This window comes from Pristiophorus japonicus, unplaced genomic scaffold (assembly GCF_044704955.1).
Source record: "Pristiophorus japonicus isolate sPriJap1 unplaced genomic scaffold, sPriJap1.hap1 HAP1_SCAFFOLD_472, whole genome shotgun sequence".
Taxonomy (NCBI): domain Eukaryota; kingdom Metazoa; phylum Chordata; class Chondrichthyes; family Pristiophoridae; genus Pristiophorus; species Pristiophorus japonicus.
In genome coordinates, this window is record NW_027254377.1 from 323,912 (window position 1) to 346,877 (window position 22,966).

Consider the following 22,966-nt stretch of genomic DNA (forward strand, 5'->3'; position numbering starts at 1 on the left):
TCACGACATCGGAGAAAAGAACTTCAAAAAACCAATCAGTGGAACATCAATACCAACTGACTTGGTAACAGGCATCAACCGGACCACCGCGACCGACGGACCCAACCAGGAAAATCAACCACTAGAAAACCGGGGTCCACGCAAGTGTTCCACTCGACAATTTGTGCCTCGACTGTCCAGCAGGTAAAAATTACCGAAACAACTTAAAACCCGATTGATGACAAAGGATACCGGCTTCGGGACAGTCAGAATACTTCGTCACAGACAAGGCACCGGAAGGCTGGAAGGTAGATCACACCGGTTGCGGGAGAGCTGGTTGGCGGTGACATGGAAGTGTCTGCAGTGTTCGGGAGCAGACTGCTTCCACGCATCCACAATGAATGTCCCACCCTTTATTTGGGAAAAGTACAACTGAGAGTGGACAAGTTCCATCCCGGTCGGAGCAATCTGAAGCTTTAACTGACTGACACCCTGGTTTGGGATTGTAATGTCTGTCAGCATGTAATGCTTGTAGCGCCACACTGTGGATGTGGACGTATTGTGTACTGCAACTGTACAGTTAATCATTCAACAGAACAGGCTCTTTCCGGAGAGTTCCGAGAGAGCAGCCTGCATGTTAGGAAGCTGTGTGTGCTGTGCTCTGTGAAGGTATCACAGGGATGTCTTGCAATATGTGCATCTATCAGTCTCTGTGGTGCAATGGATCAGTGCGTTCTGCAAGGTTGGTGGATCGTAGCCCATTCAGGGACAAAGCCTTTAATTGTTTTTCCCTGAGGATTCGGTGCCGTGCAGTTCCAGGTTGTCATTGTGCGTTTTGGCTGCACGAATATATTCCGCAACCATTGCCAGCTGTGCTGTTATCAAGTTATACCAACTGTTACTTGCATTTTCGCGTGGTTGTTCGTTGTCTCGTCGCCAATTGATACGCTCATAATAAAGAATGAAACTGAGTACTGTGAACAATGAGTAAGTGTGACATTCGCTCCTTTAATAAGACTTCAGAGTGCTTATATACCGTGCTCCCAATGGATGCTGGAATCCCTTGGGACTCCAACAGGTCGGCCCTCTGGTGGTGGTGTGATACAGGTGGCCAAGGGTTAAATACATAACACAAGGTCTGTACGGAAATCAACCATCAAAAGCCCTGTCATTAACCACAAGGGTTTCCGGCAATTTTCTGATTGCAAAGCGCTTTCAGTCCTTGTCCTTAAAATTGCAGATGTAGAAATTGGGGAGTTTAATGACTTTGAAAGGAGAACATTGTTGTTTGGTGCAGTTCTGGTCAGAAAATGTTTGTGAAAGGAACTTTTTGCAGAGAGAGGGATTGAGCATTTCAGCTTGTTGCTGAACACTTCTCTCTGGGCACTGAGCTAAGCAGCAGTTTCCGTAGTGTAGCGGTTATCATGTTTGCCTCACACGCGAAAGGTCTCTGTTGCGAGCCTGGGCGGAAACATTATTTGTGAAGCAAAAACTTGTCTGCAATAAAATTGAACAAAAGCAGTCCAGGGTACACTGTCGCATGAGCAATGAACATTTTAAAACTAATCTACTCAAATACAGAGTGTGTAAAATCAGATCGGAGATAAAACTTCATCAAGGGTTAAAGTTTCACTAATTATTAAAGTTCAGTTATTGAAATTTCGATTGTCCCTGTTTGCATTTCTTTCATTCTGTGAAACAACACTATCGGTTTCTTCCATCAGATCGAAGTTGCATTTGAAACCCACAAACAGCTCATTAATTATTCGCTCTTCCCCAGTTCCAGAGCTCAGAGGGTTATTGTCCATCCCTGGAATGCAAGCTACCTCAGACCCGGGCCAAACCTCCCCGTGCACCGATCACAGGCTCAGGAAAACCCCGGGGGAGAGGATATCCCGATCACTGGGCCTTCCAGCAACACTGAACAAGCGCCTGGTCTGAAACTTTCCTGAGTAATAACTTGTAATTGAAGCATCACACAGTCAGGATGGCCGAGCGGTCTAAGGCGCTGCGTTCAGGTCGCAGTCTCCTCTGGAGGCGTGGGTTCAAATCCCACTCCTGACATTCAGTGTTTTTAATTGCAAACTCATTTGTTTTAACACCACTCTGAAGTGCTTTGGGACATCCATCCAACATAATAAAATTACTCCACTTCAATTACAAACGGTGATATCAAAGTTACTTCCCAAACCGGGAAACGATCCCGGGTGGCTGTAGCGAAAGGAATGGGTTTGTGAAGCATTGAAAGGTGCCCGATAAATATCCCGCACTGCTAATTTAAACTCACGGTTATAATTTGTTTCAGTGCAAAAGAAGGCAGGCTCGAAGGGCCAAATGGCCGACTCCTGCTCCTGGTTCTTGTGTTCTTATGCAGAGCACAGAACAGATGATTAAATTATCAGCTCTCCCTCAGTTCGCATTTCTTTCATTGTGCAAAAGAAGAAAATGGGTTCATTAATGATGTTTTCCTGTGAAAGCAACATAAATTTTAAGGAACTGTAATCGACGAACATGGGGCTCAAACCCACGATCCTGAGATTAAGAGTCTCATGCTCTACCGACTGAGCTAGCCAGGCTTCTCAACATCTACCCTGTCAATCCCCTTCAGAATATTGTCCGTTTCAACGAGATCACCTCCGATTCTTCGAAACCCCAGAGAGAATCGGCATATTCTACACAATCTCTCATCATAGGACAGCCCTCTCATCCCAGGAATCAATCTGTTGAACCTCTGTTGCACCACCTCCAAGGCAAGTGTGTCCTTCCACAGATAAGTACTATGGGCGAATATCCTGTTTTTCTGCTGATTCTACTTCCTCCTCCTTTGATAGTCCTTCTCTGTACATTCTGTATTCTGCTTGGTTCTCTGCTGAAATATGAGCCTGAAGTTTATCACAAGCTTCCATTTTTGTGTTTTAGTTGATCTTCATTCATCCACCGAGCTGTAGCTAGCTATCATGCTATTTCTGCACCCTGCATGAGAACGTGTCTAGTCGTTACCCGATCTATCTCATTTTTGAAAGTCTCCCAATGTGCATTTACTGTTTTACCGAGAAATCTTTGGTTTCAATCTACCTGGGCCGGATCCCTTTCAACTCATAAAATTAGTCCTCCTACAGTTGGGTATTTTCACACATGATTATACCTTCTCCTTTTCCATAACTACTCTAAACCTAATGATATTGTGATCACTGTTTCCTCAATGCTCCTCCACAGAAACATGTTCTACTTAATCCATTTCCGAGATCCAGAACTGCTTTCTTCCCCATTGTGCTGGAAACATACTGATGGAGAAAGTTCTAATACAGATTTCAGGAAATCCTCCCCTGCATTTTCCCTTTGCATGGTTATTTTCCCAGTTTACGTTGAAGTCCCACATTATCACGACAGATCTTGAATCTTTCTGCATTTTACCTAAATTTACACCTCTTTATCCTTCCCACTATTAGGTGGCCAATAACATAATCGCTCATCTAACTTTCTACAGGCACATTCATTTAAAAAAGAATGTCGGATGGGAATAGGGCCACAAATCGATGGACAATATTAAATCACATGAAGCGATGGAAAAATTACATAAAATATGAAATAATTACTTTGCCTCTGTATTTACCAGGGACACAGGGCAGATGGACATGACGGTGGAATAATGTATGGGAAATTATATAACTGCAATAAGTAAAGAGGAGAAATATTAAATGAACGAACCAAATGAAAGGAGGATTGAACCTCTGGTCTGGATGGATTACATCCATACACTTTAAAATAATTCAGCGAAGAGATAGCAGGAGCACTATTACAAATATTTAATGATCAGTTTGAAAAATGTGTAGTGTCAGAGGAATGGCGGATAGCTAACGTAATACTTATATTTGAGATGGAAGATAGAACATGTCCGGGGAACTATAGACCAGTCAGTGGAACTTCGGTGGCAGGAAAATAATGGAATCCCTACTAAAGTAGAGAATAGAAGAATATCTATAAACCAAAAATATAATTATGTATAATCAGCATGGATTCAAAAGCAAAAGTCTTGCTTGACCAACTTCTTTGATTTCATTGAAGAAGTAACAGGGAGAGTAGACCAGGGTAATGTGGTCGATATAATATACTTAAATTTCCAAAAAGTCTTTGATGAGGTACCACATATTAGGATAATGAATAAGGTCAGAGCTTGCGGTGTTAGGGGACAAGTCGTGGAATGTATAGCGAGCTGACCCCAAGACAGAAAGCAGAAGTAAAGGACTGTTATTCTGAGTGCAGAAGGTGTAAAGTGGGCTCCCATGAGGATCAGTGTGGGACCAATGCTGTTCACAATTTAAATTGTCCATTTAGACTTTGGAATCAAAAAAACAATTTCTACACTTTCAGATGAGGCCAAATTGGGGTGGGGCTGATAGACATTATTGAGGAGGACTGCAACAAACTACAACAATACATTAATAATCTTGTAGACTGGACATTGAATTGGCAAATTCAATCCAACACAGACAGAGTGAGGTCATGTACTTTGGTAAGAAAGATAAGGTCAAATACTACGTGAGAATAAGAATCTAAGTGAGGTCGAGGAGCAAAGGGATCTCAGAGTAGAAATACAAATAAACAGTAAAGTTCGTGATGCGGGTTATACATGCATAAAAAGAAAATGGAGCACCAAGGGTTAATTCAAGATGGATAGTGTTGAAAAGTTGTGAAGTTCTGTTGAACTGGTATCAAACTTTCTTTGGACCACACTTGCAGTACACTGTACAATTCTCATCGCCGTGTTATAAGAACATAAGAACATAAGAATTAGGAACAGGAGTAGGCCATCTAGCCCCTCGAGCCTGCTCCGCCATTCAATAAGATCATGGCTGATCTGGTCGTGGACTCAGCTCCACTTACCCGCCCTCTTCCCGTAACCCTTAATTCCCTCATTGGTTAAAAATCTATCTATCTTTGACTTGAAAACATTCAATGAGCTAGCCTCAACTGCTTCCTTGGGCAGAGAATTCCACAGATTCACAACCCTCTGGGAGAAGAAATTCTTTCTCAACTCGGTTTTAAATTGGCTCCTCCGTATTTTGAGGCTGTGCCCCCTAGTTCTAGTCTCCCCTACCAGTGGAAACAACCTCTCTGCCTCTATCTTGTCTATCCCTTTCATTATTTTAAATGTTTCTATAAGATAACCCCTCATCCTTCTGAACTCCAATGAGTAAAGACCCAGTCTACTCAATCAATCATCATAAGGTAACCCCCTAATTTCTCGAATCAGCCTAGTGAATCGTCTCTGTACCCCTTCCAAAGCTAGTATATCCTTCCTTAAGTAAGGTGACCAAAACTGCACGCAGTACTCCAGGTGCGGCCTTACTAATACCTTATACAGTTGCAGCAAGACCTCCCTGCTTTTGTACTCCATCCCTCTCGCAATGAAGGCCAACATTCCATTCGCCTTCCTGATTACCTGCTGCACCTGCAAACTAAACTTTTGGGATTCATGCACAAGGACCCCCAGGTCCCTCTGCACCACAGCATGTTGTAATTTCTCCCCATTCAAATAATATTCCCTTTTACTGTTTTTTTTCCCCAAGGTGGATGACCTCACACTTTCCGACATTGTATTCCATCTGCCAAACCTTAGCCCATTCGCTTAACCTATCCAAATCTCCTTGCAGCCTCTCTGAGTCCGCTACACAAACCGCTTTCCCACTAATCTTAATGTCATCTGCAAATTTTGTTGCACTACACTCTGTCCCCTCTTCTAGGTCATCTATGTATCTTGTAAACAGTTGTGGTCCCAGCACTGATCCTTGTGGCACATCACTAACCACTGATTTACAACCGGAAAAGGACCCATTTATCCCGACTCTGTTAGCCAGCCAATTCTCTATCCATGCTAATACATTTCCACTGACTCCGCGTACCTTTATCTTCTGCAGTAACCTTTTGTGTGGCACCTTATCGAATGCCTTTTGGAAATCTAAATACATCACATCCATCGGTACACCTCTATCCACCATGCTCGTTATATCCTCAAAGAATTCCAATAAGTTAGTTAAACATGATTTCCCCTTCATGAATCCATGCTGCGTCTGCTTGATTGCACTATTCCTATCTAGATGTCCCGGTATTTCTTCCTTAATGATAGTTTCAAGCATTTTCCCCACTACAGATGTTAAACTAACTGGCCTATCGTTACCTGCCTTTTGCCTGCCCCATTTTTTAAACAGAGGCATTACATTAGCTGCTCTCCAATCCGCTGGTACCTCCCCAGAGTCCAGAGAATTTTGGTAGATTATAACGAATGCATCTGCTATAACTTCCGCCATCTCTTTCAATACCCTGGGATGCATTTCATCAGGACCAGGGGACTTGTCTACCTTCAGTCCCATTAGCCTGCCCAGCACTACCCCCCTAGTGATAGTGATTGTCTCAAGGTCCTCCCTTCCCACATTCCTGTGGCCTGCAAATTTTGGCATGGTTTTTCTGTCTTCCACTGTGAAGACGGAAGCAAAATAATTGTTTAAGGTCTCAGCCATTTCCACATTTCCCATTATTAAATCCCCCTTTTCATCTTCTAAGGGACCAACATTTACATTAGTCACTCTTTTCCATTTTATAAATCTGTAAAAGCTTTTACTATCTGTTTTTATGTTTTGCGCAAGTTTACCTTCGTAATCTATCTTCCCTTTCTTTATTGCTTTTTTAGTCATTCTTTGCTGTTGCTTAAAATTTTCCCAATCCTCTAGTTTCCCACTAACCTTGGCCATCTTATACGCATTGGTCTTTGATTTGATACTTTCCTTTATTTCCTTGGTTATCCACGGCTGGTTATCCCTTCTCTTGCCGCCCTTCTTTTTCACTGGAATGTATTTTTGTTGCGCACTATGAAAGAGCTCCTTAAAAGTCCTCCACTGTTCCTCAATTGTGCCACCGTTTAGTCCTTGCTTCCAGTCTACTTTAGCCAACTCTGCCCTCATCCCACTGTAGTCCCCTTTGTTTAAGCATAGTATGCTCGTTTCTGACACAACTTCCTCATCTTCAATCTGTATTACAAATTCAACCATATTGTGATCACTCATTCCGAGAGGACCTTTTACTTGGAGATCATTTATTTTTCCTGTCGCGTTACACAGGACCAGATCTAAGATGGCTTGCTCCCTTGTAGGTTCTGTTACATACTGTTCTAAGAAACAATCCCGTATGCATTCTATAAATTCCTCCTCCAGGCTACCCCGTGCGATTTGATTTAACCAATCGATATGTAGGTTAAAATCCCCCATGACTACTGCCGTTCCTTTTTCACATGCCTCCATTATTCCCTTGATTATTGCCCGCCCCACCGTGAAGTTATTATTTGGGGGCCTATAGACTACGCTGACCAGTGACTTTTTCCCTTTACTGTCTCTAATCTGCACCCACAATGATTCAACATTTTGTTCATTGGAGCCAATATCATCCCTCACAACTGCCCTGATATCATCTTTTATTAACAGAGCTACCCCACCTTCTTTCCCTTCTTGTCTATCTTTCTGAATCGTCAGATACCACTGTATGTTTAATTCCCAGTCTTGGTCACCCTGCAACCATGTTTCTGTAATGGCCACCAAATCATACCCATTTGTAATGATTTGTGCCATCATCTCATTTACTTTATTTTGAATGCTGCGTGCATTTAGATAGAGTGTTTTCATCCTAGTTTTTAAACCATGATTTTTAGTTTTGACCCCTCCTGCAGCCCTTTTATATTCAGTCGCCCTTTTTGTTTCTTGCCTTTATATCCTTATAAAAAGGATATAGAGGCACTGGAGAGGTTGCAAACACGATTTACAAGAATGATACCAGAAATACGACTTTATACCTATCAGAAAGGGATGAAGAGACTGGATCTCTTTTCTTTTGAAAAGCGAAGTCTGAGGTGTGACCTAATTGAGGTGTATAATATGATGAAAGGTTTTGATTGAGTTGACACAGAGAGAGCGTGTTCATCTGTGGGGAAGAACAACACTGGAACTATCAATATAAGAGAGTCACCAAGAAACCAAGTGGGGAATTCAGCAAAAGTGTCATTACACAGAGATAGGTGAGGAAGTAGTTGAGGCGAAAAGTATAGATTAATTTAAGGGGAGGCTAGATAAGTAACTGAGGAATAAGGGAATAGAGAGTTACACTGATAGAGTTAGATGTGAAAAGACATGAGGAGGCTCGAGTGGAATATAAACACCAAATGGGCTATTGCTGTGCTGTATATAATATGTCATTCTATATGTGACTCACATTCAGAACAATTCTCCAATGACAGATACCTCCACTAATACATCGCCAATGGAATCAGGGGTTCCACTGCAGTTAATGACCCACAACCAGTGCAGTTCTATAGTGGCATATACGCCCAGTGTTACATGACAACTGGGGTAAAATGATCCACTTCAGTTCGTGACCCACACTCAGTACAATTCAACAATCGCTATTACATAAGAACATAAGAACATAAGAATTAGGAACAGGAGTCGGCCATCGAGCCCCTCGAGCCTGCTCCGCCATTCAATAAGATCATGGCTGATCTGGTCGTGGACTCAGCTCCACTTACCCGCCCTCTCCCCGTAACCCTTAATTCCCTTATTGGTTAAAAATCTATCTATCTGTGACTTGAAAACATTCAATGAGCTAGCCTCAACTGCTTCCTTGGGCAGAGAATTCCACAGATTCACAACCCTCTGGGAGAAGAAATTCTTTCTCAACTCGGTTTTAAATTGGCTCCTCCGTATTTTGAGGCTGTGTCCCCTAGTTCTAGTCTCCCCCACCAATGGAAACAACCTCTCTGCCTCTATCTTGTCTATCCCTTTCATGATTTTAAATGTTTCTATAAGATCACCCCTCATCCTTCTGAACTCCAAGGAGTAAAGACCCAGTCTACTCAATCTATCATCATAAGGTAACCCCCTCATTTCTCGAATCAGCCTAGTGAATCATCTCTGTACCCCTTCCAAAACTAGTATATCCTTCCTTAAGTAAGGTGACCAAAACTGCACGCAGTACTCCTGGTGCGGCCTTACCAATACCTTATACAGTTGCAGCAACACCTCCCTGCTTTTGTACTCCATCCCTTTCACAATGAAGGCCAACATTCCATTTGCCTTCCTGATTACCTGCTGCACCTGCAAACTAACCTTTTGGGATTCATGCACAAGGACCCCCAGGTCCCTCTGCACCACAGCATGTTGTAATTTCTCCCCATTCAAATAATATTCCCTTTTACTGTTTTTTTCCCCAAGGTGGATGACCTCACACTTTCCGACATTGTATTCCATCTGCCAAACCTTAGCCCATTCGCTTAACCTATCCAAATCTCCTTGCAGCCTCTCTGAGTCCGCTACACAAACCGCTTTCCCACTTATCTTAATGTCATCTGCAAATTTTGTTGCACGACACTCTGTCGCCTCTTCTAGGTCATCTATGTATCTTGTAAACAGTTGTGGTCCCAGCACTGATCCCTGTGGCACACCACTAACCACTGATTTCCAACCGGAAAAGGACCCATTTATCCTGACTCTCTGCTTTCTGTTCGCCAGCCAATTCTCTATCCATGCTAATACATTTCCTCTGACTCCGCGTACCTTTATCTTCTGCAGTAACCTTTTGTGTGGCACGTTATCGAATGCCTTTTGGAAATCTAAATACACCACATCCATCGGTACACCTCTATCCACCATGCTCGTTGTATCCTCAAAGAATTCCAGTAATTACATGGCCACTATGGTCAGATGTTCGACCCCAGTCAATGAACGACACTCAATACAGTTGTACAATGACAGATAGTCCCAGTAATACAGATTCAGTCCGGTCAGATATTGCAGTCTGCCCAGTGCCTCTCAGTTCTCACAACTCTATTGTGACAGCGAATCCCAGTAAGAAACAAACTTTAGAGAGCTTTTAGTGCCGAGGGCAGGTGCAAGTATACAAAGTGTTCCAACAACAGCAATAACTTCATCATTTGCGTGTCTGCAGAGTACAGAGTTACGGTTTCTGTTAAAGGAACGGCATAAATGAGCAGTGGGAATTTGGCTAATGTGGACTTCCGATTTATTGAAATTATGTCACTGCCCCTATCATTTAATGGTCATCACTACATTGTCAGATACAGAACAAGGCCAAATATGGATCACACACAGAGTTACACAACGTCAATGACTATAATCACTGACCAGGAAGAGCAGTGACTGCAAGGATCACGTAGAATATTTTATCAATGATGGAAAATGTCGCAGGCATTGTCATGTATTCAACCAGCATTGTAACCCATGTATAAACTGACTTAAGTTGTACACCGTGAGGACACTGACCACTAGGTGGGAGACACTCCTAACCTGGACCTTCAGGTATAAAAGGGGAAGCTCCACCCACCTTCATCACTTGAGTGCTATGGAATAAAGGACAGGTCACAGACTGACCTTCTCTCAAGCATAGGCCTTGTGTGCATTTATACTGTGAAGTAAGGACGTATCAATGGCGACAAGAAACTGGGATTTAAACCACACGAGCATGGCCACTAGCAGAACAGACGAGAGGTACTGTGTTAAGGAATGGTTGGGACAGAGATTCAACATTGTTAAAGCAGCACACAGTTCTCCAGGCAGACAAGGGCAGTCAGGCATGCCCCAACATGGAGTCGAACCCAGAGGGGGAGTTCGACAGAGACAATGGCAAGCTAAACAGCGATTCACGCCATTGCAAGGGACAATGCGGCCAGTAATGGGGCCATCAACACCTGTTAATGGTGCACTCAAGGACAATAACAGGGGCAGTCAGGGACGATCGACTGGCAAGGGATCTTTTGTTTCAAACCGTAACTCATGCTGGAGGCGTGGAGGCATACATTCAGCCGGAGTTTGCAGAGATGAGCAAAATGCCTACAGAAATTGCAGAAATGGACACTGGGGGAAATCGCTGGAAGCTGAAGTTCAGTGAGTTCATGTGGAGCACGTATACAGTTCATACACCAGGACGCCACCAATAATGATGAAAGTGCTCCTCAATGGCATCCCAGTATCAATAGAGTTAGACACGAGTGCCAGCCAGTCCCTGATGGGTATCAAACAGTTCAAAAAGTTGTGGGCATCCAAGGCCAGGAGGCCAAAATTATCGCCGATTGACGCACAGCTACGGACTTACACCAAGGAGATCATTCCGGTGCTTGGCAGCGCCACGGTAGTCGTGACCCACAAAGATTCAGAGAACAGGTTGCCACTCTGGATTGTCCCATGGGACGGTCCCGCACTACTGGGGAGGAGTTGGCTTGCTGTCATGAACTGGAAATGGGGCGATGTCAATGCAATTTCCTCTGTGGAGCAAGTATCATGCTCACAGGTCCTGGACAAATTTGACTCATTATTTCAACCCGGCATTGGCACTTTCATGGGGGCCAAGGTAGTGATTCACATAAACCCGGACGCCAGACCAGTACACCACAAGGCCAGAGCGGTGCCGTACGTGATGCGGAAAAAGATAGAAGGTGAATTGGACCGCCTCCTGAGGGAAGGCATCATCTCGCCAGTCGAATTCAGTGACTGGGCGAGCCCGATTGTGCCGGTGCTCAAGGCAGATGGGTCAGTCAGGATATGTGGCGATTACAAGGCCACCATTAATCGGGTGTCACTGCAAGACCAGTACCCACTACCGAGAGCGGAGGACCTCTTTGCGACGCTATCCAGTGGAAAACTTTTTTCAAAATTGGACCTGACCTCAGCTTACATGACCCAGGAGCTGGCAAGTGAGTCGAAGAAGCTGACCACCATCACGACACACAAGGGGTTGTTTGAGTACAACAGATGTCCGTTCGGGATTCGCTCGGTCGCCGCGCTCTTCCAACGAAATATGGAAAACCTCCTCAAGTCGATTCCAGGGGTGGTGGTTTTTCAGGACGACATCCTCATTCCGGGTTACGATACTGAAGAACACCTCCACAACCTGGAGGAGGTGCTACGCAGACTGGACCGGGTAGGTCTGCGCCTGAAAACTGCGAAGTGCGTCTTCCTAGCTCCAGAGGTAGAATTCCTGGGGATGAGGGTAGCAGCAGACGGGATCAGCCCAACTGCATCCAAGACGGAAGCGATCCAGAGAGCACCCAGACCCCGTAACACGACGGAACTGCGTTCGTTCCTGGGGCTCCTGAATTATTTTGGCAACTTTCTTCCCAAATTGAGCACGCTGCTGGAGCCGCTGCACGTGCTCCTATGCAAAGGTCATGAATGGGTCTGGGGGGACAGCCAGGAAAGGGCTTTTAATAGAGCACGCAATTTGTTATGTTCCAACAATCTGTTAACGCTATATGACCCATGTAAGAAACTTGTGTTAACGTGCGATCTGTCGTCCTATGGTGTCGGGTGTGTGTTGCAGCATGTCAATGCCAAGGGTCAGTTACAGCCGGTAGCTTATGCCTCCAGAAGTCTGTCCCAGGCAGGAAGGGGCTACGGGATGGTAGAAAAGGAGGCGCTCGCATGTGTATATGTGGTAAAGAAAATGCACCAGTACCTGTTTGGTAGGAAGTTTGAGCTGGAGACAGATCACAAACCCCTAACGTCCCTTTTGGCCGACAACAAGGCCATAAATGCAAACGCATCGGCCCGCATACAGAGGTGGGCACTCACGTTAGCTGCCTATGACTACACAATTCGGCACAGAACGGGCACTGAAAACTGCGCCGATGCACTCAGCAGGCTCCCTCTAGCCACCACTGAGGGGGCTACCGAGCATGGTGCTGAGATGGTCATGGCTGTTGAAGCTTTCGGAAGTGAAGGCTCACCAGTGACAGCCCGTCAGATTAAAGTCTGGACAAATAGAGACCCGCTATTGTCTCTAGTCAAGAAATGTGTCCTGAATGGGGACTGGGCAGCCACGTACAGGGCATGCCCTGAGGAATTTAAACCATTTCACAGGGGCAGGGATGAACTCTCGATTCAGGCCGATTGCCTACTGTGGGAAAACCGCGTAGTCATGCCCCAGATGGGCAGAGAGGTGTTCATCAGAGAACTCCACAATGGGCACCCGGGCATTGTCACGATGAAGGCAATTGCCAGGTCACACGTTTGGTGGCCAGGGATAGACGCAGATCTGGAACTTTGTGTTCGCAGGTGCAACACATGTGCCCAGCTGGGCCATGCGCCCAGGGAAGCCCCCCTTAGCCCCTGGCCAAGCTTTGGTCACGCATCCATGTGGACTACGCAGGTCCTTTCATGGGGAAAATGTTTTTGGTTGTAGTAGACGCCTACTCCAAATGGATCGAGTGTGACATTTTAAATTCAAGCACATCCTCTGCCACGGTAGAAAGTCTACGGGCAATGTTCGCCGCCCACAGTCTAGCGGACATCTTGGTCAGTGACAATGGCCCGTGCTTCACAAGCACTGAATTCCAGGACTTCATGGCAGGCAATGGAATTAACCATGTTAGAACGGCACCGTTCAAGCCGGCCTCAAACAGCCAGGCAGAACGAGCAGTGCAGATAATCAAACAGGGGATGCTCAGATTCCAAGGGGGTTCCCTACAAACCTGCTTATCACGCCTCCTGTTGGCCTATAGATCCCGACCACACTCGCTCACAGGGGTTCCACCAGCAGAGCTACTAATGAAAAGGACGCTCAAAACCCGATTATCCCTTATACACCCCACATAAAAGAAATTGTCGAGAGCAGGCGCCAGTCACAATATTACTACCATGACAGGAATGCGAGGGCATGATGTATTGATGTAAATGATCCTGTTTTTGTCCTCAACTACGCTGCAGGGCCCAAATGGCTTGCAGGCACTGTGGTTGCCAAAGAGGGAAATTGGTTTCTGGTAGTTAAACTTACCAATGGACAAATCTGCCGCAAACATGTGGATCAAACAAAAAGGAGGTTCAGCAACCCCATAGAAGAAGCAGAGGAAGAGAACGATATAGAGTTCACTCCACCACAGGTGACCGAACACCGGAACCAAAGGGAGGAGAGCCCAGTCACTGTGGGCAGTCCGGACAGGCCTGAGCACTGCAAACAGCAGACACTCAGGCCTGCGCCCAACAACTGGAGCCCCAACTCAGGCACTCTACAAGGGAGCGTAAACCACCAGAGAGACTCAACCTGTGATCCCAATAAGACTTTGGGGTAGGAGGTGATGTCATGTATTCAACCAGCATTGTAACCCATGTATAAACTGACCTAAGTTGTACACCGTGAGAACACTGACCACTTGGTGGGAGATACTCCTAACCTGGACCTTCAGGTATAAAAGGGGAAGCTCCACCCACCTTCATCACTTGAGTGCGAAGGAATAAAGGACAGGTCACAGACTGACCTTCTCTCAAGCATGGGCCTCGTGTGTATTTATACTGTGTAGTAAGGACGTATCAGGCATTTTCTGTGTTCAGCGATGCTGCCTCTTCATGCTTTAGGCAATCTCTCTGAATTAAACTCTGAAATATTCCCGGAGCCTTTCAATTATATCCTGTGGGCTCCCCACTGGGACAGTCAAGATGCAACAGAGTTGAAATTAGTTTCAGTTGTTTGAACAAACACATTACGGCCACTGATTTGAGTCCCTCATGACATAGAATATGTTTAAATGCAAAATTACGAAATTGAAGCTAAACGTCCCAAAACTGGAAAATGTTGATCAGACTTATTATATAATGTAATTGGAAACGATGCTCTCTCTCCAATGGCCATGTTCCTTCAAACACAATCAGACGCCTTGTATTGATTGTATATTGTTCTGATGAATGTTTTGCACTCTTCTGTGTTAATTCAGTGATTACTTTCCAAATGTTAGCTGAGTCTCTCGGGTCTGCTCTACTTCACTGCGATATGCGGCTGCCTACTATAACTCTGGATATGTAATTCTCAATTAAAGTGCAGTGCTCATTTTACTGTCGAACACTCATTTGTTCTAACTTAGAGTCAGCAATGAGTAAGGATCCATTTTTCCACAGCACCTCAAACAAATACAGCATGTCAAATCAATTAATGAAACACCTCGAACTAATAAAATAAGGTGCAATTTTCCCTCATAGTATAAATCTTAAATGTACGGTTTCATTCTGGGTAATCTGCGATATACGCCTTCAAAGGCAATGGGAAAACATCGCCAGGGTGCAAAATAATTTGTTCTGGGCTCTGCATGTTTGTAATGTAGACAAATTTGCTGCTGATACAAAGATATGGTGGGAAAGCAAGTTGTGAGGAGGACGCAAACAATCTGCAAAGCGATATAGATAGGCTCAGTGAGTGAGGAAAAAATTGGCAGCTGCAGTATAATGTGGGAAATATGAGGTTATCCACTTTGGTCGGTAAAACAAAAAAAGCTAATAATTACTTAAATGGGGAGAGATTACAAAATGCTGTGGAGCAGAGGGATCTGGGAGTCCTTTTACAGAAGAACATAAGAAATAGGAGCAGGAGTAGGCCATACGGCCCCTCGAGCCTGCTCCGCCATTCAATAAGATCATGGCTGATCCGATCATGGACTCAGCTCCACTTCACTGCCCGCTCCCCATAACCCCTTATCCCATTATCATTTAAAAAGCTGTCAATTTCTCTCTTAAATTTATTCAATGTCCCAGCTTCCACAGCTCACTGAGGCAGGCAATTCCACAGTTTTACAACCCTCTGAGAGAAGAAATTTCTCCTCATCTCAGTTTTAAATGGGTGGCCCCTTATTCTAAGATCATGCCCTCTAGTTCTAGTCTCCCCATCAGTGGAAACATCCTCTCTGCATCCACCTTCTCAAGCCCCCTCATAATCTTACACGTTTCGATAAGATCACCTCTCATTCTTCTGAATTCCAATGAGTAGAGGCCCAACCTACTCAACCTTTCCTTATAAGTCAACCCCCTCATCTCCAGAATCAAACTAGTGAACCTTCTCTGAACTGCCTCCAAAGCAAGTATAGCCTTTCGTAAATATGGAAAACAAAACTGCATGCAGTATTCCAGGTGTGGCCTCACCAATACGTTATACAGCTGTCGCAGGACTTCCCTGCTTTTATACTCCATCCCCTTTGCAATAAAGGCCAAGATACCATTGGCCTTCCTGATCACAAAAAGTTAGCATGCAGATACAGCAAGTAATTAGGAAGGCAAATGGAAAGTTGGCCTTTATTTCAAGGGGGATGGAATATAAAAGTACGGAAGTCCTGCTACAACTGTACAGAGCACAGGTGAAACCACACCTGGAGTACTGCGTACAGTTTTGCTCTCCTCATTTCAGGAGGGATAAACTTACATTGGGGGCATTTCACAGAAGGTTCACAAGGTTGTCTTATGAAGAATGGTTGAACAGGTTGGGATCTACCTATTGGAGATTAGCAGAGTGAGAGATGATATCTTTGAAAGGTGTAAGATTCTGAGGGGGCTAGACAGGGTAGATGCAGAGAGGATGTTTCCCCTCGTGGGGGAATCTAGAACGAGGGGACATAGTTTCAGAATAAGGGGTTGCCCATTTAAAATGGGGATGAGGAGGAATTTCTTCTCTCGGAGGGGCGTGAATCTTTGTATTTCTACCCCTGAGAGCTGTGAAGGCTCGGTCATTGAATATATTTAAGGTGGAGGTAGACAGATTTTTGAACGATATAGGAGTCAAGGGTTAGGCGGAGATGGTAGGGAAGTGGAGTTGAGGCCACGATCAGATCAGCCATGATCTCACTGAATAGTGGAACAGGCTCGAGGGGCTAAATGGCCTCCTCCTGTTCCTATGTCCCTCTGTGTAAGGTCTGGGAAACACACGGTGGTGATCTGTGGAAACTTCAACGAAATGGTGTTGTTTTAAAGGGGATGCAGAAACAGAGTGACCGAGAGATTTACACACAGCAATATTTGAAGGTGGGTAGACAAGTTGATAAGGTTATTAAAAAAGAATACAGGACCCTTGGCTTTATAACGTGAAATAGATTACACCGGTGAGGAACTTACATCAAAGCTTTATAAATCCCTGCTTAGGCCTCAGTTGGATCCTGTTTACAGTTCTGGGCACCACAATTTAGGAAGGATATCGAGGATTTGGAGAGAACATAAGAAATATATAAGAAACATTTTCTGTTGTTATTGAAAACACAAACACAGGTATTCATTGAAATCCAATCTGTAGGTGGCCAAACACAGATTGAAGAGAGCCAGGGAGACCGACAGAATCGGGAAACACCGGGAAATGGACAAGAGATATTGACAAGGACTAAAACCGCTTTGAGACCAGACAATTGCGGGAACCCCTGTGGTTAATGAAAGGGCTTTGGGTGGTTGATTTCCTGACACACTTGTAATGTGGGGAAAGATGTGCCCAAATCACCCCCACATGGACCTCAACTCTTTCAGAAGCAAGAGAGTGTGTAACCTGGGTCTATAACATAAAGTAATGGGGTCCTTAACGATTAAAGCCCATTATTAATTCTCTCACACACTTCAATTATGTTTATGAAATGAATTGATGGAAACTTCAAGAACTGAACTTTAATGAGTTAAGGAACTTTAATCATTGATGAAGTTTTATCCCCTATCTGATTTTACACACACTGTATTTTAGGAGAGTGAGTTAAAATGCCCATCGCTCATGATACAAGGAACCTGGGGCTACTTTTAAAAAATGAATTCCACAGAAAAATATTCTCCAAAATAATGTTTCTGTCCGTGCTCAAACCGGGGATATTTCACATGTGTGGCGAAGGTGATAACCGTTACACGACGGAAACCTCTGCTTACACCTCGAAAAAAAGCATCCTGCAGTGCTGCCTCACTTCCCAGCAGCAGATCAAAGCCGCAAACAAACCAATCGATTATTCCCACTTCCCCACCTCCACAGATACTGCCCGACCTGCTGAGTGTTTCCAGCATTTTCTGGGGTTGATGTGCGTCGCTTTCAATCTTTGAAATTTCACCAAGCAAAGAAACGGTCAATCGAACTGACCCTGTAAGCACTTTGTTCGCGTTTATTCACAGGAATATCTGCAGTCGGGAGCAGAAAAGGAATTAAAACCGAATACCGTCTTCGGGACAATCAGAATACTTTGTCACAGACAAGGCACCGGAAGGCTGGAAGGTCGATCACACCGGTTGTGGGAGAGCTGGTTGGCAGTGACATGGAAGTGTCTGCAGTGTGCGGGACCAGACTGCTTCCATACATCCACACTGAATGTCCACCCTTTATTTGGGAAAAGTACAACTGAGAGTGGACAAGTTCCATCCCGGTAGGAGCAATCTGAAGGTTTAACTGACTGACACCCTGGTTTTGGATGTCGTGCAGTGTGTACTTGTGTCACTCTCTGTGACGCAATGGTTTAGCGCGTTGGGCTATTAACCTAAAAGTTGGTGGTTCAAGCCCACCCAGAAGCGAAGTTTTTAACTGTGTTTTCCCTGAGGATTCGATGCTGCACGGTTCCAGTTTGTCATTGCGCGTTTTGACTGCACAAACATATTCCGGAAACATTTCCAGCTGTGCTGTTATCCAGTGAGTTCCCACTCCAATACTTTTATGAGCATTCAGTTCAAGTGTAGAGTTTGAGTGTATACAGAACTGTACAGTGATATCAGAAAATTTTACAAGGTTGTGGGACATTGTGTTTTGTTAATATTGAACCACGAATATGAATCAATCCATTTTTTCCAATATTTAATTGAGCAAGTTTTCAAAATGTTTCCACCCAATTTTGAACCAGGATCTTTTCGCGTGTGAGGCAAATGTGACAACCACTACACTACGGAAACACTGCATTTGAAGTAATGTTAGGAACATAACCAGAGCTTTAACCTACACAGCTGGACTATACTTCAGGAGCTGGTTTTACGAGAATAGAAAGACGGTGCTATATTTAGGAAGGCTGTGAGTGTGGTAGGAATTGATCCAGTGTTTCCCAGACTTTACACATAGGAACAGGAGCTGGCTATTTAGCAGCGAGTGGTTAGGATCTGGAATGTACTGAAGGCAGACTCAATCTTATCTTTCAAACAGGAGTTGGATAAGTGTCTGAAGGAAAAACAATTGCAGGGCTCAGGGGAAAGAGCGGGGGAGTGGGACTCGCTGAGAGTCGGCACGGGCTCGACGGGCCGAATGGCCTTCCGTGCTGTAACCATTCCATGATTCTATAAGTTAGTGGCACATTTCATAGTGTGGGTGGAAGCAGAACATTGCAAAGGGACATGGATTGAGTCGGCAAAACAGGAGATTCGGGGGGTGTGGAAATTCGGGAGTTTAATGAATTTGAAAGGAACATTTTTGTTTTGTGCAGTTTTGGTCAGAGAAATGTTTGTGAAACGAATTTTTTGCACAGAGGAATGCAGCATTTAATCTTCTGCCTTAACACTTCTTTCTGTGTGTCGGGGTCACATTTCTTTTCGATGTCATTCTTCCAGAATTTATATTTCCTTTGCTGTTTCACAATAACCAGACCCTTGCTCTAAAGTCAGTCGCACTGTTTCCCCAGTCTCCTGTTGATGTTACCAGCAATGAACATTTTGAATCAGATCCCTAAAGCACAGTGTGTAAAATGGGACATGATTTAACAATTAACGTGGGGCTCACACCCCTGAATCCAAGATTAAGATTCTCATGCTCGACCGATTGACCGAGCCGGGCTTCTGCCAAATGCACCTTTTTGTCGCTGATTGCAGCCAGGCGCCTGTTGGCTCCGCCCCAGATGTTTAAACTTGCTGTCGAGAAACTGACAGAATCCTCTTGAATGGTGGACCAGGCTCGAGGGGCCGAAAGGCCTACTCCGGCTCCGAATCCTTACATGTTTATGATCTTATAACCTTTCACAGGAGAAAGCAGGAAGGGGGTACTGAAGTTTCATGTTCAGCCATGAACTCATTGAATGGCGGTGCAGGCTCGAAGGGCTGAACGGCCTGCTCCTGCACCTATTTTCTATGTTTCTATGTTTCTATGTTTCTAACAAACTCGCCCCTGAGCATGCATGAGGAGAAAGCTCCAGAAAATATTACCACCCGGTGAGCTTTCGCTTGTAAGTGTAACGTCCTGACCCTGCAGTACAGACTCAGACGAAGCACATGCTGAAGTCAAGGTCACTCTGGACCTGCACCTTTATTTCACAGCTCTCATGTGCCACACTTGCCTGAGACCTGCCTTTATATACCTGTGTGGAACAGGTATGCAGTGTCTCCTGCAAGTGCACCCCTGGTGGTAACGTATGCTTGTGGTTACAGGTCATATCTAGTTACAGTCATGTATAGCATGGTAAGATACAGTTATATACAGTAGTGTGAGATACATGACATCAAACTCCCCCAAGGTCTTATTGTCTTTATAGATTCAGACTCTCAGGTGGTCTACGCTCTCGCGTGGAGCGTCTTAGTTGTGGTTCAGTTGTTTGCCTTGGTGCCTGTTTTTCTTTCAGTGTGATTGCTGGTATCTCGCCTGGGCTGTCTGTTGAGACTGCCCTTTCCTCAGGTTGTTCCCTCTGTCTGTCCACCAGGTGTGGTGTGAGTTCCATACTGTAGTCTGCCTATCGTCCTGCAGTATTGTTGGTGAATCTACTTTTTACTTGGTCTACATGCCTCCGACAGGTTTGGCGATTGTCCATTTGTACAACCAGTAGCCTGTTTCCTTCCTTGCCTGTTACTGTCCCTGTACGTCATTTGGGACCCCTGCCATAGTTTAGCACAAGCACTTTGTCCCCTATCTCATTCCACCTCCCCCTCAAATTTAGGTCATGGTACTCAGTTAGCTTCCGGCGCTTAGCCTCAATAATTTCATGCATGTCTGGGAGGATTAACGAGAGCCTGGTCTTTAAGGTTCATTTCATCAATAGTTGCACGGGGGGAACCCCAGTTAACGAATGTGGACGAGATCTGTATGCCAGCAGCAGTCGCGACAGGCGGCTCTGCAGCGTGGGACCTTGGATTCTGAGCATGCCTTGTTTAATGATCTGCACTGCTTGCTCCGCCTGGCCATTGGAGGCCGGCTTTAACGGTGCCGTCTTAACGTGATTTATGCCGTGGTCAACTATAAATTCTTGAAATTCTGCGCTAGTGAAGCACGGACCATTATCACTGACCAATATGTCAGGAATTCCGTGCATTGCAAACATGGTTCTCAGGCTCTCCACAGTGGTGGAGGTAGTGCTCGAGTTTAAAATGGTGAACTCGATCCATTTTGAAAATGCATCAACGGCTACGAGGAACATTTTGCCCATGAATGGGCCCGCATAGTCTACATGCACCCGCGACCACGGTTTTTGTGAGCCAGGGCCAGGGATTAGGGGGGCCTCCCTGGGGGCATTACTGAGTTGGGCACAAATGGTGCACCGACGGATGCAGAGCTCCAAGTCCGCGTCAATGCTAGGCCACCAGACGTGGGATCTGGCTATGGCCTTCATTAGGACGATCCCCGGGTGCTCGCGGTGGAGCTCCCGGACAAACGCCTCTCAGCCTCGCAAGGGCATAACTACTCGGCTGCCCCACATCAGGCAGTCTGCCTGTAGTGATAGTTCATGCCTGCGCCTATGGAAAGGTTTGATCTCCTCGGGGCAGGCATCGCGGGTCTCTGCCCAGTCACCAGTTAAAACGCATCTTTCGTCCAGGCTCTGATTTGGTGCGACATCATGGGCGAACCAGTGGATTCAAAGGCACTGATTGCCATGACCATCTCACAGTCCTGTTCATCCGAACCTTCTGTGGTCGCCAGGGGTAGCTTGCTAAGCGCATCGGCACAGTTGTCTGTGCCTGGTCTGTGCCTTATTGTGTAGTCGTAAGACACCAGCATGAGTGCCCACCGCTGAATGCGTGCCGAGGCTTTGGCGTTTATTGCCTTGTACTCAGATAGCGGGGACGTGAGGGGTTTGTGGTTGGTTTCTAACCCGAACTTGGCCACGAAAAGGTATTGGTGCATCTTTTTGACACCGTACACGCACGCGAGCTCCTCCTTCTCAACCATACCGTACACGCACGCCGCCCGCGAAAGTGACCTGGAGGCATAAACAATAGGTTGTAATTTACCCGCATCATTGACGTGCTGTAAAACGCACCTGACCCTGTACGCTGACGCATCACATGTAAGAACTAACTTTTTACCTGGGTCAAAAAAGGCTAAAACACTGTTGGAACATAGAAGATTGAGTTCTTTATTGAAGGCGCGTTCTTGGGCGTCCCCCCAAAACCAATCGCACCCCTTTCTGAGTAGCATGGAGAGGCTCCAGCAGCGTGCTCAAGTTCTGCATAAAGTTCCCAAAGTAATTGAATAGCCTGAGAAAGGCAGGCAGTTCCGAGATATTCCAGGGCCTGGGTGCCAGACGAATTGCTTCGGTTTTTGATTCTGTTGGGCAGATTCCATCAGCGGCAATCCTTCTGCCCAAAAATTCAACCTCAGGCGCGAGAAACAGACACTTGGATTTCTTAACTCTTAGGCCTACTCGATCCAATCGACTTAGTACTTCCTGCAAATTGCGGAGATGGGAGTCGGTGTCCCTGCCCGTGATGAGTATGTCATCTTGAAACACAACCGTCCCCAGGATGGACTTGAGCAGACTCTCCATATTGCGCTGGAATATAGCAGCTGCCGACCTGATGCCGAATGGGCATCGATTGTACATAAAAAGGCCTCGATGTGTGTTGATGGTGGTGAGTAGCTGAGACTCTTCGGTCAGTTCTTGCGTCATATACGCAGATGTAAGATCTAGTTTCGAGAAAAGTTTTCCTCCAGCCAACGTGGCAAATAGGTCCTCTGGTCTGGGCAGCGGGTATTGGTCCTGCAGGGAGACTCTGTTTATGGTAGACTTGTAATCCCCACAGATTTGTACGGATCCATCAGGCTTCATGACGGGGATGATGGGACTTGACCAGTCGCTAAATTCCACGGATGAGATAATGCCTTCCCGCAGGTCCAGTTCGTGTTCAATCTTTTCCCTCATCACATAAGGCACAGCTCTAGCCTTGTGATGGACCGGTCTGGCATCCTGTGTGATGTAGATTTTAACTTTAGCCCCTTTGAAGGTACCCACACCTGGCTGAAAGAGATGTTCAAAACGACTTAGAAC

The 22,966-nt window shown here is 45.4% G+C and overlaps 2 non-coding genes across 2 annotated transcripts; one reads left to right on the forward strand and one right to left on the reverse strand.

Annotated features, from left to right (window-relative positions):
- Window positions 1–1,960: 1,960 nt before the first annotated feature.
- Window positions 1,961–2,043, forward strand: trnal-cag (transfer RNA leucine (anticodon CAG)). Its single transcript has one exon. It is a non-coding gene; the product is annotated as a tRNA-Leu (tRNA).
- Window positions 2,044–2,482: 439 nt separating this feature from the next.
- Window positions 2,483–2,555, reverse strand: trnak-cuu (transfer RNA lysine (anticodon CUU)). The gene has a single exon. It is a non-coding gene; the product is annotated as a tRNA-Lys (tRNA).
- Between the last annotated feature and the right edge of the window lie 20,411 nt (window positions 2,556–22,966).